Consider the following 12,178-nt stretch of genomic DNA (forward strand, 5'->3'; position numbering starts at 1 on the left):
ATTATCAAGTGTTAGTCTATCAACAACAGACTATTAACAACAGCAGAAAAATATCACTGATTCAAACCCAGCTGTGCCACCTTTTGCTGTTACCATGGTAACAATTCATTTACTATGCAAGATCCAGGTGCTGCCCTATCAACATAATGAAAGTGTTCAAAGATTTTCCCTTTGAAATGTTTGTGGCTAATGAACTGTGTCAAATCTGTCAAAATTAATTTCTATAAAACTAGTCCATCTCCACAGAGAACTTTTTAAAAATATATTGGTGCTATTTATATCATACTTATCAGGACCAGGCATTTTTTTATGTCAAGAATGAATTGAAACAAATAAACAAAACTGACATGAAATATCTAAAAAAAAAAAAAAAAAAAAATCATATATAGATGAATTACATGATACAGAACTTTACAGTGTTCATTTTTATATATATAAAAAAAAGGCTAAAAATTCTCCCAGAGATATGTAGTGTTCATTTTTTGACTAAAACACTCAAAAATCTCTCAGTTTGATGCAGTGTTCAATTTTGACAAAAACACTCAAAATTCTCCCAGAGATAATATGTAGTGTTCATTTTTTTGACTAAAACACTCAAAAATCTCGCAGGTTGATGCAGTGTTCAATTTTGACAAAAACACTCAAAATTCTCCCAGAGAGATCTGCCTATCATCAAAGTGGCAACAAAGCCTTATTTGATGCTTGAAAATTAAGACATGCCATAACTAAAGAAGAACCTTTCTGGGTTTTGTTGTTGATATGTTGAATAATTTTATCCAGTGATTTGGGAAAAGAAAGAGAAAAAGGACAGCACATGGCTTGTATTATAACAGTATAGTTACTACGTAACCATGGTTATGTTCTAATGAAATTAATGACTAAAGCCAAGTCTAGTATAATTATGGAACATAAAGTTGTAAAGAAAAAAACAATGCAAGAATGACAAAACCGTAGATAAATATCAATTTTTTCCTGATGTCATATCGCATCGCATCGCTAGAGGCATAGTCCTTTTTGCCAGGCTGATGTCAGGGACTTACTGTCCAATATTGTTTTGACTGTGTGAATAGAAACTGTATTTATAGAATAAAAATATAATACCAACCAGTTTTGGGGATCAAATTTCAGCTTTCTACCAGTATCATTGTGAGTATCCTCCTGTATGGTTTATTCAAATAATTTCACTGACAAAAAATTAAAAATTTTTACCCTGGTAGTTAAGCCTACGGTTTACTAAGATAGACACAGACTAAACTATTGTCACAACATGTTGATACAACAGTGATAAGCTATTGAATGGAGGTTGGTTTAATTAAAGTCTCAGTAGGGAGGTGTCGGCAGAGTTTTATTGACAAGTTTCATGAAGTTACAGTGTACTGGTTTTGGACTTCCAGAATTTACGATATGATTACAATTGCACACCAGAGGAACCGCTATCATCCACTTGTGTATTAAATCTACCACATTGAAGAACAATAGATTTAGTGTTGTCGTATGAGAACAAAGGATGATAATGTCTCCTCCCTCAGCACCAATATCACAGGATTAAAAGTGTGTGAAATGGCCAGTTTGAGATATGCAAATTGTTGGTTTAAGTCATAATTATCACTGCCAATAGCTTCTGAATGACTAAGTAAATGTCCTTGAGTAACATTTGAACTGTGATTCTGCCGTTGCCAACCCAGCATTAGGTTGCAGTGTTCAAGAATTTATTAATCCTAGACACTACAATGGGCTGCATGCTCACCAGGATGTTGAGAAATTTATATGAAGGATATTGTGACATTTCAGGTCTGTGCCATAGAGGAGGGAGATAATAGTTATAATTAATTGTGTTCTACTTTGGTTTTTACATGTATCCCCAGTTACACACAATGTACAGCTATTTCAGAACAGGTTATTCAAAATCACAAAGTAGCTATTTTATTAATTTCCTCAGTGACAAGTATCAAAGCTTGAGCATTGGTTGATATGGGTTATTAATCAACCAATAATCATAATCATTGTCATTCATACTGCTTTCACTTTCAACAAATTGTAGGCTATGTTGCTCTCTCTCTCCCTCAATCTCTCTCTCCCTCTCTCTCTCTCTCTCTCTCTCTCTCTCTCTCACTCTCTCTCTCTCTCTCTCTCTCTCTCTCTCTCTCTCTCTCTCTCCCTCCCTCCCTCCCTCCCCCCCCCTCTCTCTCTCTCTCTCTCTCTCTCTCTCTCTCTCTCTCTCTCTCTCTCTCTCTCTCTCTCTCTCTCTCTCTCTCTCTCTCTCTCTCTCTCTCTCTCTCTCTCTCTCTCTCTCTCTCTCTCTCTCTCTCTCTCTCTCTCTCTCTCTCTCTCTCTCTCTCTCTTTCACACACACACATATTCTATGATATCAGACAGATAAAAGACCTATACTACATATCACCAGGAAACTGGTAACGATAACTTTTAACTCATATCTAATATACATCATCCAAACATTTTTAAGTACTGTAGTTGCCAATCTAAAAAACTTTGTCTTTTGATCATTTTCATTTAATTACTAACCTCTACGTGTATTTGAAAAAGTTCTTCAGTCAGATGACACCGGTATATAAAACAATCTTTTCATAAAAAGTTAATTTTTTCAACAGTTGTGGTTGTTAACCTTAATACTTGTCTTTAGAGTATTAATTATAAAAACAAAAAAATACTGATCCTAACACATATTTTTCAAAAAATTATCCAGTTAGATGGAACTTCATTTTCTGTCACCATATTACATTACTGAGGTTTGGAATCTAAAATTATATTGTCTTTAGGGTGTGTTATTTGCAAAAAAAAAAAAAAAAAAAAAAAGATTTAAAAAATACTGATCTGTATTTGAAATGGATATCTAGTTTATAGCTGACACTTCTGTATATCCTTTTTCTGTTACCATGGTAATTGAAACACTTATGTGATAAACAATGAAATGAATGAAAATGTAGTTTTTGTCAGAAGTGAGCATTAGATCATAATGGTGGTAGCCAAATTTCCATATATGGTTAAAAAAGACACTGATTTCAATACGAATAACCAATGAATGAATAAACACCCATAGACAACGGTGAACTGATGTTTTGTGATGTCCAAAGAATTTGTATTGGATTATATTACAGGTACCCTCATGCAAATCACCAAGTCTTCGATTTGTCGCTTTGAACAATGAAGTTTGTATTCGATTACAGGTACCCACATGCAAATCACCAATTCTCTGATTTGTCACTTTGTGCACACTATTCCCTTATGACATCAAGGTCATAGTTAATGACATTGTAACTTTTATAATGCAGATTTTGTTCAGTTTCTTCCCTTTTTCATTTACCCGTATACCCAAACCTAAACACATATGTGTAGTCCATTTTATGGAGGCTTCAATTATTGCTGTGTTATACACAAGATTAATTGGATGATAACTACTGTTTTATTCTCATCTCATTATAATTCACTACACTGGGTCCAAGAAACTACACATGGTGTCGATGATTTTCTAGTCTCATACCCACTTCTTAGTAGACATATATATTTTACACCACAGTGTGTTTTAGAAGCCCAGGATAGATATCTGGCAAAACTTGCATAGATTTCCATACAGTGTTCTCCGTGGACCAAAATTATCATCAAAGAGTGTGAAAATGTGATGACAAATTTTTTTTTTTTTTAATTTATTTATTAAGCCTTCTCAAGAAGAGAAACCAAAAATGAAAAAAAAAAAAAAACACGAAAGCATGCAATACAATATAATGTTAAAATGGCATCAACAACATGGTTAGAATTTGACAACTCTGTGGATCCTTCGCATATAAAAGCTGTCGGACATCTGACATACAAGATGTTTTCAATATGATTGATGTTTCAAGTGCAGCAGGTGATACAGTCTTGGTCAATGCCAAGGAAAACAATAATAAAACAACAGACAAAGCAACTACAGCAGGTAGATATAAGTTATAAACAATCCGATGTAATTTATTGTACGTATTAACAATTGTCAAGTAAATCCCTACTATGCAATAGGGAACTTGCAAACCCGCCATGTTGAATGTTGCATCATGGGAAATGTGGTAATAAATACTAATCAATTAGTATTGTAAACAATATTGTTACATTGTTACCACAAATAATCAATTCATAGTCACCCTGACCATTGTGGGAGGTTTATTTTATCGGTAGCTCCAGATTACGTATTACGATAACCACAGATAATCCCATAGTCCTTTGCATCTGAGCATGCTCAGTCTGGATTGCAAGTTCCCTAATGTAATGTCATAAAAGACAAGCATTGGCATTAATACTATACTGGAATAGTTTCATTAAGGTTTTATGTAAGTATTTTCACTTGAAGCCCACAAACTTACCTTTCATGGTGACATTTGAAGAGAGGATAAATGAAGGGAACGGTGAAAATAAAGCAGGGTGCAAAATATCAACGCTCAGGTGCAAATATCGATAGCAGGGTGCTATGCCCTGATAAAAACCCTCATGGACAACACTGCATATCATGACTGTGCCAGTAACAGGCCCAGTATCATACATGTGGCACTTGGATTTTACCCTCTTTGTATACTAAACAAAAAAAATTACCCTTACTTCTAGCCACATAAACTTTTCTACAAATTATATTCATCCCATTTTTATCAGAATTCAGGTCAGAAGAAGTATATATGTATTTCAAATATACACCATTCCAAAATATTTGTTAACTTTATGATATCATAATATGCAGTACAGAATTTATGTAAAGTGGATGTTTTCACAAATTTTATGGTTGATCAAAACAACCAATGCGAATTCTCCATGTCTCATTCTCAAGGCTCACCTCCCATTCCCATGGAACGTCCATCAGCAAAATACTGTTCAAATTACAGGATTTGGGAAAAAATTTCTGTACAATATATGAACGTAAATGTAACATGCAACCTGTCAGTTCAAAGCAAATCTTGTAACAATTATATACAGTGAAGAATACCTATATTGTTTTTCTGTTGATATTATTTACCTTGTCATAAAAAATCTAGTACAAACATGAGTGTACTGGTATTTAGTAATCATGTATTTTTATGCATATTTCAAAAATGTTTTTTTACGCTAAAAAATGATCTTTGCAGCGACTAATTTTCCTATTGAGAAAATCAATTGTAAGTTAAAAAGAGCCTTTGCTGTGCAATAATCTAATTAGAATATTTAGCATTTCTAATCAATTTTGTGTCTAAGGTACTACCAAACCAGAGGTACCATAGAGTTTCAATTAAGTGGCATATTTTTTTTATGTCTAACAAAATGATTTTTGCTATGAATTACTTAAAACAAAATACAGGCATCGATAGTGAGTAAGCATATAAAATGATACATTTTTTTCTCACTGCCAACACAAATCAATATCACTGTTGGATGAAACAAGAAAGATTCAAACACAAAACTGTTTATTTGTGTTCACAGTGAGATAAAATGTAACATTTCATGTGTGTGTGTGTGTGTGTGTCATTGTGTGAGATGCAAAACACATCATGTCGCCTAATTGAAACTCTCTAGTCACTCTGGTTTGGTAGTAATTGAAACTCTCTAGTCACTCTGGTTTGGTAGTAATTGAACTCTCTAGTCACTCTGGTTTGGTAGTAATTGAAACTCTATAGTCACTCTAGTTTAGTAGTAATTGAAACTCTATAGTCACTCTGGTTTGGTAGTAATTGAAACTCTATAGTCACTCTGGTTTGGTAGTAATTGAAACTATAGTGACTCTGGTTTGGTAGTAATTGAAACTCTATAGTCACTCTGGTTTGGTAGTAATTGAAACTCTACAGTCGGTCACTCTGGTTTTGGTAGTAATTGAAACTATATAGTCACTCTGGTTTGGTAGTAATTGAAATGCTATAGTCACTCTGGTTTGGTAGTAATTGAAATGCTATAGTCACTCTGGTTTGGTAGTAATTGAAACTCTACAGTCGGTCACTCTGGTTTTGGTAGTAATTGAAACTATATAGTCACTATGGTTTGGTAGTAATTGAAACTCTACAGTCACTCTGGTTTGGTAGTAATTGAAACTCTATAGTCATTCTGGTTTGGTAGTATAATATGATGCTTCAGTCATACCTATCACAGAGTGGGGGAAAAAAAAAAGGGGGGGGGGTAATTACGGCTCTTTTCAAAGTAGATTGCCCAAGCTATTAAACAAACTATCAAGATCAATGAGCCTGACCTCTCAAAGGTTCATGTTGAGATAGACACAATAAAGATAACACACAGACATCACATACACTGTGTGGACTCTTTATTTAGTTAATAATATAAACAGTAACTACAACTACTTTAATTACAACAGAATATGTTTCTTTCATGCAGTTACTGTTTATATCACTAAATAAAGAGTCCACACAACGTGAAACCTTGTGATCACGCTCACTGATCTTGTTACTTTGTTTAACAGCTTTGGCAAGCTTGTCCGAAAAGAACTGTAAAATAATGTGTTTGTTTGTTTGTTTGTTTGTTTGTTTGTTTGTTTGTTTGTTTGTTTGGCATACAACATTCAATGAAGTTCTCTAATAAGGATACTTGCTTAGTGTTTCATTTGCCTATAATATAAGAAGTCTTGTTTTTTGTTCTTATGTATGATTTTAGAAGCTTCAGATCATCAGCAGTATACTATGAACCCCACGATACACAAGTGTTGTGGCAGACTTGGGTTATTTGCCGGAGTACTTCAAATCCAGTGTTCTCTGTGGCCGTACTTTCACAAGTGCAGCTAGAAAACACTGCAAACACATAGTGCAAATATCACTGGAACTCATGCAACATGGGATTCTGTTATTATCATTACATATGTTTATCCAAACAGCAAATTTCCATAAAAATAACACTTTATGATCACATACTTTCATGTACAATCATGCCCACATATGAATTTGCATGCAGATAGGTAATAATATTTTGGTTAATGCACTGCAGTGCAAATACCACTAGTATAAGTGTGTGCACCGATGCAAGTAATCTCTGGTGCATATGATATAATATCCTTATGTACACCAAGTTATACTGTGGTACTGTGAAAGGCAAAAGATATGCTTCTAGTGACTTAGCTTAGTTCTAAATTTCTCATCATAACAGCTTGAAAATGATGGGTTGGCTGGTTCGTTGAATTTTTTTTTTAAATGCATGTATACATAAAAATGATACTTTCAATTCATAATTGTACTTTAAAAGTCTGAATGACTTAGAAATGACAAAGTCAGAATGAAACATAGTCAGACAGGTCCAGTCGTAGGGCCACTTATGTAACCATTCCCTACCCTCCATATTAAATCAGAAATAGTGACTAGATCTTTCAGACTAAAACAAACTGTGAACCATTTGTGATACCAAATCTCCTAAAAAAACATAAGATGGAAAAAATAAAGATATAACCTTATGTATGAAATGAAGTGTGATATGACTACTGAGAGAACTCCTTCCTTAGTTTTCATACATGACATCTCAAAGGTTGCATTCACAAAGAAATGGTTGTGGGGAGATTTTTTTTTTTTTTTTTTTTTTTGAGGGGGGGGGGGTACTAGAATTTTTTTAAGTATGCTGAGGGGGTATTTGGAATAAATAAGGGTTGCAACTTAAAATCTCTCAACACCCTCAACACCACCCCCACACACATACATGCACACACACACACACACACACACACACACACACACACACACACACACACATACATACATACATACACACACAAAGGTTTTTGTGGGTGCTGCCTAAATGCATTTCTGACAGTTCCAAGTACTTTAGTTGGCACCTGATAATGAATTAAAAGTGTCATAAACGAGAATCAGGGTTTCTGAACCGATGACCTTTCACCCCTAATCTCTGAACCAATCTTTGCCCCAACAATTTTACTCAAGAAAAGACTTCTTAACCTAAAGCGACAACTGTGTTGTAGCTGGAAGCACAGAACAAGAAAAATGTCTGTCTGTTCACTCAAGTGTGAATAATCTTATCTTATAGTTAGCTTTGTACCCTGAGGGTTAAAGTAGATACATGTCGGTTACGTACAATGTCTTGTCTCTTGTACAGTAAACATGATGAGACAGTTTCAACTTCAGAGTAATATAGTACCCTAAAATAGTACCAATGGTGACATTTCCAAAGATTTTAAAAGGTTAGGGATCAATGTGAAAGATTCCGACCACATCATTCTCAGAAACTTTCAAGTAGTGCACCATCCCATAATAGCATCAATGTTGACATTTTGAAAGATTTTGAAGACGTTGTCTAAGAACATTAGAGTTGCTAACTCACAAGTATCACAGCTAGGAGCTTTGATAATTAGCAAAGTGGTGTATGTACATAGAACTTGTCAGTTTAGTAAGAAGTAAAGATATTTAGCCTTCAAGCTTAGCTATTTGAAGGTACAAAAAATTTCAGGTTTAGCAATGGAAAAGATACAGATTTTTTTTTTCAACTTTGTAGTTTAAAAGGGATGTACCTGTAGTTTTCTAGTCTAGCAATGTTACAAGGCAAAAGTTAAAGATGTAGTATTTTCCAACTTAGCAAGTTTTATAGAGATTTAAAACTTAGCAAGTGTTTCAAGTAAGAGCTCTTCAACTTAGCAGGTATTGAATTTGTATCGCTTTCTAATTGGCAAAGTTAAAATACACATTATTCTTAAAACTTCCCCAGCAGCATTGAAGAGACACTTTCCAATGCATACGGTTTTACTGAGTGGTGTAGGTATATCGGATCAGTTGATAACAGTAAGTGTTGTAGATGAGACCTTTCAAATGCTGTAAATTTAAGGTATAAAGAATAAAGCAGTGTAGCTTTGCAAAACCTTGCATTGTTATTTTGAGGGTTTTTTTGTTTTTGTTACATTTTTTTCTTTGTTGTTTTGTTTTTTGCTTTACTTTGTTTTGTTTTGTTTTGTTTTGCTTTTTAATGTTTTTTTTAATAAAAATAAGTGAATGTTTTTATTTATACAAAGGCGAAAAGCAGTACAAAACAGGAAATTGACAGAAAAGAGGAAAGTAAGGGGGATGAGTCACTCTCAATCATGAAAAGAAAATTAAAAAGAAAAAATATACAATTTACATTGGGTTAAAAGTTCCCATTTCTCATTATAAGTATTTCCTTTGTACCTAGTCTTCCTTATCAGTAGTTTTACATGCTATTTTATCAGTTATACAGTATTTTACTTTACATGTTTGCAGATTTCAATCCTGCCATAGTGGCTTCAAGAAGAATCTAGTGTTTATGCAAATTAGATAATCAAATATGAATATCAACATGTCGCTTTAAAAAATTCAACACTGACTACCTAAACTCAACAGATTTGACCAAATTTTTTGTAAACAATGATTTAATTGATAATAAATTAATACATTAATTATTGTTAATCATAACTGTATCAATTAATGACAAAATCAACAATCTCACACTTGTTGCCATAGTTGTAGCCTACACTTAATTATGCAGATAACCATCTTCAGTGACATATTCATATGCAAATTAGCTAATTATTATTCAAAAGATTGTGATGAATCTGATTAATGACAGCTTGAAGAGAATACTCGTTATAATTAAATTATGATCACAATTGTTAATATATTTCCTATTGATATGATCAATATTGTGAAATTTTATTCATATTTATAAATAGTTATAATTCTACATTAAACGTGTGTGCGTGACAATTTATGCAATTCTGTAGTTTATTCATACTATGTATTCTGACACACACAGCCTACTCCAACCAGTGAATTTCCATGTGTTATGAATAATATTTTAAGTTGTGTGCTGGTACAATGCTGTTAGGCCTCGTCAGAAAACGTTTCATTGTGGAGCATTTTGGCTTACTGGCCAGTGACAAACGATATTCAATGCCATATACATTCAGTTGATGAAACAAGGACTTTTAGAGACAATACATATATATCGGCTTTAAAATACATATCCAAGTGGTATTCACTTTTAAAATATTGGATTAAAATCTGAACTCATAAATTCCACAGGCAAACGATAATGTCACTGAATAAACACAGTTGTAAATAAAGCTTGTTGATCGAAAAATGGACAAAATAATAGAAATACGACAGCTTGTGTTAGGACTACTGCACAGCTTGGTCGGTCTACCAAGGATTCTGTTCGCTCCATCGGGTGTCACTACGTACGTTTGTTTCCGTAGCGTAGTATTGTCTGGAGTGTGTTTGTTTAGGCAACAGCTTGCTGTGTAGTTGTGTGTCACCAATAAATCTGAAGTTACTGCTGTAAACCGGTGCCGTCACAGAAAATAACAAATTGTTCCAATTTTCCATTATAATTTTCGATCACGTTCTTGTGACTAAACTTAGTGAAATCCAATAGCCATTTCACTATTTAAATTTTGCATCTCTGTGTCATTGTTCGCTGCAGTGTGCGACCTTGCACTGAACTGACTAATGAACAGCCGAAGTCACGTTCCTTATGTAATACAGCTCAAACCCATGAATTTGCTTTGAGTAAGAAATTAACCCAAATTTGTGTCGACTGTGGGTACTTTTCATTTAAGCATTGAGTTGGATAAAGATATTGTAATCTGTATCCGTCGATAAAATTGCGCGGGATAAAAACACGTGTCTACGATGCAGTGTGACATGCATAGATCTGCGTATATACGTAGTCAGGTTTCCTATACCAGCAACAGGCAGTTTATAAGCAGTTTTAGTGTCGCTATTTTTTTTTTGTTTCAAAAATTTACATCCAAAAATTAAGGTTTGTCATGGCACCTCTGAAACAATGTATTTTTGACATATATATATGAAAACTACAGAGGGGTTTAAGCCGAAGAACCATTTGGATATTGACCACTTGAACGTCGTTCTTCGTCAACTGTCGATACATTTAAGAAGGACATCAAGACACATCTGTTTGCAACAGCTTTCTCCAACTTTTTTTTTTACAATGATCTACTATTGTTCCTGTTCAGCGCCATAGAACATTACGTCGTATTGGATTTTGGCGCCATACAAATTCATATGATTGATTGATTGATTGATTGATTGATTGATTGATTGATTGATTGATTGATTGATTGATTGATTGATTGATTGATTGATTGATTGATTGATTGATTGATTGATTGATTGATTGATTGATTGATTGATTGATTGATTGATTGATTGATTGATTGATTGATTGGATTTCCGAGTCCGTGATGATTGTTTTCTGATTCAGAGCTTTATTTCTGTAAAAATAACAAACTTTCCTTCAAGAACCTTTAGAATACCAACCTCTTCCAATTGAGATAGGAAAAAGGTTAGAAGGAGTGTCCAAATGATACACGATAGAGATATACATGTAATTCAATGTTGCCGCCTCAGCCACCAAATCCCCGATGATAATAACGTGTTTTCAATGTCGATGACAATGTCATTATTGTTCTCAATGTGTTTTAATCAGTCAATCAAATAAAATTCCAAAATCATGATACAACAGAATGTCCTTGCTATCTGTTTTATCAAATTTAACGTTATTTCCTTTCAAATCCAAGCATTTTCTTTCCATGGAAAGAACATTTCATTTTCAGAAAGCGCAGTTCATTTTCCAATCAACTTCACACGTACAAGTTAACAGTTAAAAAAGTCAGTTCGGAATGCCATGAATATTCTTGACTATTAGTAAATACATCTTCGGCAGATAGGTTAGTACCTACGAAGAAAGTAGGCTGAGGATAAAAATCGTCCCTCCACCATGGCCATTCATCGGTGGATAAAATCAACCCTCTCCTGTTCATATAACAATATCAGCCAAAGTCGTTCTTCTCAGCCGTTATTTATTACTTTCTGGAGCAAATTCCAGTTCACAAGTTCCTGTGGATAAAGTTGTCAATAGACTCCGGATCTTTGAAACGGTGCAAGTAAAAAGCGTGCCCGGGCGAAGGATACAAAACGTGGAAATGTTCCTGTCATTCAACGAATTGGATTTTGCTGCAAGGCAATTTTGGGTTTTGACTGCACTCAAGTAAAAACACCGTTTCTGCTTTTGTGAACAGCAAAGATCATTTACGATTGTATTCAGTACGGAACACGTACGCCTCAATATTGAAATCCCTACATTGCTGTTTAGAATTTATCTTTGACGAGCTGTGTGTGCACAAACAATTCAGGATAAGGTGATCTCTGAGTGAGCCCGAACTAGTACCATGTCGCGAGCACCGGACGAGTGCGAA

Source organism: Glandiceps talaboti, chromosome 3 (assembly GCF_964340395.1).
Source record: "Glandiceps talaboti chromosome 3, keGlaTala1.1, whole genome shotgun sequence".
Classification (NCBI taxonomy): domain Eukaryota; kingdom Metazoa; phylum Hemichordata; class Enteropneusta; family Spengelidae; genus Glandiceps; species Glandiceps talaboti.